Below are 3,878 nucleotides of genomic sequence, written 5' to 3'. Positions count from 1 at the left end.
CACTCTTGACACACCTTAAATGTCCCTCTCTGGTCCCCTCTTAGATGCTAATCCCCTCAACACTTAACTGACAACGGACACACCTGATGTTGGGGCTTCCCAAGCAACCTCCATTTCAACTGAACCCAAGTTTTTAGGCATGGTCAAAAGCACCGGCTTGTAGCAGCACTTCACGGGGGTGTGCCACCGTCCCTTCTGGATGTGAGAGCAGACAGAACACAGAGCACGGATCTCAAGGTTCACAGCTGGACACCACTCCCCTCTGGAGCTAGACCTTGATGGCTCCACGCCCTCACCTGGTACCCGGGGAAGAAAGTGGAAACAGCTCCCCAGGCTTCTGCTGGCTAGCACTTGTCCACGTAGTTCCCGTTGTCCTCCAGCAGTTAGGGGCTGGGGCCTGTCTGGGACCACCGCTGGGCTCACCACTTTCTGGTTTTGCCTCCCCTCCCCTGGCCTCTAATCTCACCTCCGTGCAACCTGGTTTACAAGCCGCCGCCAGAAAGAGACTCATAAAACGCACATGTGATTAGGCCTCGGGCCTGCTTAGGCCTCCCTTGCATGGTGCCCATTGCTGGCAGGATACAGTTCAAGTTCCTTAGCATAACCGGCAAGTCTGTTCATGATCAGGGCCGCACAGGTCTTTCTGCCCGGCCACTCCCTCCCGCCCCTCAGTTCACGGTGCACCCACACTACTGACCCACCGTAGTGTGTCACCAGCTCTTGCTTAGGCCAGGAACTCCCCTGTAGATTCTTCTCCAGCCAACCCCTCCTGGGGGTCACCTTTGGCACCCCTGACTTCTCAGGTTCATTTTTTTTTTTTTTTTTTAGGTTTTAATTCATTTTTATAAAATCCGAGCTGGCTGACATTCAGGGTGCAGCAGCAGCTCAGGGAAGAGTGGGATTATCTGCTGGTCCCTGTCTCCCCACGTCGGGGAGAAGGAGGTTTCAAGCCAACAGCTGCAATTCCTCTCAGTTCCCAGTTAATGCTCAAGGCTCAAGCCCGGGGGAGGGCTTGGGCATGGAGGGAGAGGGAAGCTCCCGAGGCTCACACACTGCTTGCTTCTCCTTCTCCCCATTCCCTTCTTTTCCCAGCAGAGCCTAGCTACCTGGCTGGCCTGGGGCAGGGCAGAGGCCCAGGAGCAGTCCGAGGGAGATGGACAGGAACAGAGCACCAAGGGGAAGGGGCCCTTGGCCCAAGGCGGGGGGCAGGGAACTGGCCCTCCCCATTAGAGCTCCCCCACTGAATTCACAGCACAAAACACCTCTAGTCCAACAACTCCACGTGGAGGCATACTGAGTCCAGGGTCCAAAGGGGCAGGCAGGTGAGATGGGAAGGGGCAGTGAAGACAACCGCAGGCTCAGGAGGGAAGGCGGCAGAAGGCAGAAACTTCCTCCTACCCATGGGAGGAGACCATAGGGCGACTGATATTGCTGTTGGTGGTCATGGCATTCAGCTCCCACCTGATGTCATGGGGCAAACAGGACTGGTCCAGATTATACTGAATCACCGCGAGTTTGCACAGAGTCTTCAGACTAGGGCTAAAGCCCAAAATGTGTAAATCAGAGTGATCTAGGAGGTCAAATTCATCTCCCAGGCCTTCCTCAGGAGACGGGCTGGTGCCCCCAAAGGGGACAACCTTGTCACCAACAATGCAGCAGCACTGGCGCCGGCGGGGACATGGCCCCTTCCCCTTCGGTTCAATTTTTTTCCAGGTAAAAGATACAGGGTTAAACTTCCAGAGATCATGGAAGTGCCGGTTCAGCCTTGCATTATAGCCACCAAAGATGTACAGCTCTCCATTGTAGCCAAAGGCTGAGTGGCTCCGGCGTCCCTCAGGCAGCACTGGAGTGGGTGGGCAGTCCAGCCAGGCCTCAGTTCTGGTGTCAAAGACGCGAAGACGGTTGCAGTAAATCTCATTGTTAGAATGGGATGGCCCAAAGCGGTCAGCACGGCCTCCAAAGACATACATGTGATTGCCCAGCATTGTGGCTGGGTGGAAGTCCCTCCAGCGTGCAGGATTGGTATCCAGCTTATGAATGTCATTGGAAAAGCAGTCCGCCAACCGCTCGTAGCCCCCCAAAATATACATGATCTTGCCCAGGACACAAGCTGAATGTCCATCCCAGGCACCAGGAACCGTTCCTGACACTGGAGGTGTGGACCATTTGTGAGTATTGACATCAAAGGCATAGAGTACGTTGCAGGCCCCTTCGGTGTCATTCCGCCCGCCCCAAAGGAAGACTGTGTCATCGATGAGAACGGTTGAGTGTCCATACCGCAGGTAAGGTACCACAGGAGCTTGCCCACGGATGGCAGGCCTCACTGGAGGCAGCTTTGTCCAACGCAAGGACACTGCATTGAAAATGTGCACATCTATCTGACGCAGTGTCTCGCAGTCTTCACCAGAGCAGTAACCCCCGAAGGAGTATACCCAATGCCCAACAGCCACTGCAGCGTGGTTCACCCTGCGGGGCCCGCCCTCCAGATGCACTGTCCACCGTAACATCCCCTGGGTCACTGTTCCAGCCACATGCACCCCCCCCCCCCCCCCCCCCCCGCACGGCCTGCTGCCTCTGCTACCTGCCAGGCCGGGGCGGGGCCGCGGGTCCTCTCGCAGCCAGCAGCCTAGAACCAGTTGCCTGCCAACCGACGCCTAAGTCCCCAACGAGATAAACACAGCCAGGCTCCCTCTCAGGTTCATTTTGAGATCCACCCCTGAGCTTCCGAGCACCTGGGGCTCCCTGTAACGCAGCAGTTCTCTCATGAGATGCCACCTGTTCCCACTTATGTGCCCATCCATCAAGGAGCACCTGGAGGGCCCGCTGCCGTGTGCCCGTGGTACATATTGTCTCCGGCATCAAATAACAATTAATATTAAAAATTGCAAAGAAAGAAATCATTCCTCTTGTGTCGTCCGATTTTCTTCTCTCCTCCCCACCATTGTTGTTTTTCGCACGGGTCCTTGTGTTTATGCCTAGAAAGAATCTCCAGGCTGCTCATTCACTCATTCATCCATCCCGCCCGCCACCACGCCTCATGGCAGGGACCCAAGGGAAGCAGGCTGGACGAGCTTGGTCTTCATGGAACCTGCGTGCTAGCGGAGTGAGAAAGGCAGCGAACTACTTGGGCACCTGGACCATCAGCTGTTAAGTTCAGCCCATGTCATAAGATGGGTGCTATCAAGAAATCAAGGGTGCAAGGCAGATGGGGATGCTGGGTCGGTGCTTATTTTATTTGGGGGCAGCGTGGGAGAGCCTCTCGGGTAAGATGTATTGGAGTTTCTTTATGTTTTTGTTTTGCGGTGCTGGGGATGGAACCCAGGACTTCACGTGTGCTGGGCAAGTGCTCTACCACGGAGCCACCCCTCCAGACTCCAATATGACATTAGAACATAGATCTAAAGGGAAAAGCCACACTGATATTTGGGGAAGAACATTCTAGGCAAAGAAAACAGCGTGTGCAAAGGTATCGCGTGGGTCAGAGTAAAAATAATTGTGACAAAGCCCAAAGCTTCCCAATAAAGCTTGTTGAGTGAATGTTTACTTCTTGCTCATGCTCCGGCCCAGTGTTACATTGTCCAAAGACCCAAATGCCTTCTATTGGGTAGCTTCCCCATTTCCAAGGAACCTGAAGTCTTTCCCATTAAGTGGGAAAGTGGGGAGTAAAGAAAACACTCTAAGACTAAAACACTTTAAGACTCTCCTCACCCCCTTGAGCATGACGTCTTGTTATGGTTCATTGGAGAGACCCAGGGACATGGCCACACTTGAATGCCCAGGAGACCGAGGGCAGCTGCCTCCAGCAACAAGAAAACACTGCGATGAGCACTTTTGGTGGCCCACTCCCTCTGAGTGGACAAGTGCCTGGCCATTCAAGG

At 54.5% G+C, this 3,878-nt stretch overlaps 1 pseudogene; it reads right to left on the bottom strand.

Moving 5' to 3' along the window:
* Nucleotides 1–1,289: 1,289 nt before the first annotated feature.
* On the bottom strand, nt 1,290–2,507 carry LOC143403725 (kelch domain-containing protein 3 pseudogene; annotated as a pseudogene).
* Between the last annotated feature and the right edge of the window lie 1,371 nt (nt 2,508–3,878).

This window comes from Callospermophilus lateralis, chromosome 7 (genome assembly GCF_048772815.1).
Source record: "Callospermophilus lateralis isolate mCalLat2 chromosome 7, mCalLat2.hap1, whole genome shotgun sequence".
Lineage (NCBI taxonomy): Eukaryota > Metazoa > Chordata > Mammalia > Rodentia > Sciuridae > Callospermophilus > Callospermophilus lateralis.
The sequence above is the reverse complement of the archived record's forward strand: the minus strand, read 5'-3'. Positions and strand labels throughout refer to the sequence as shown.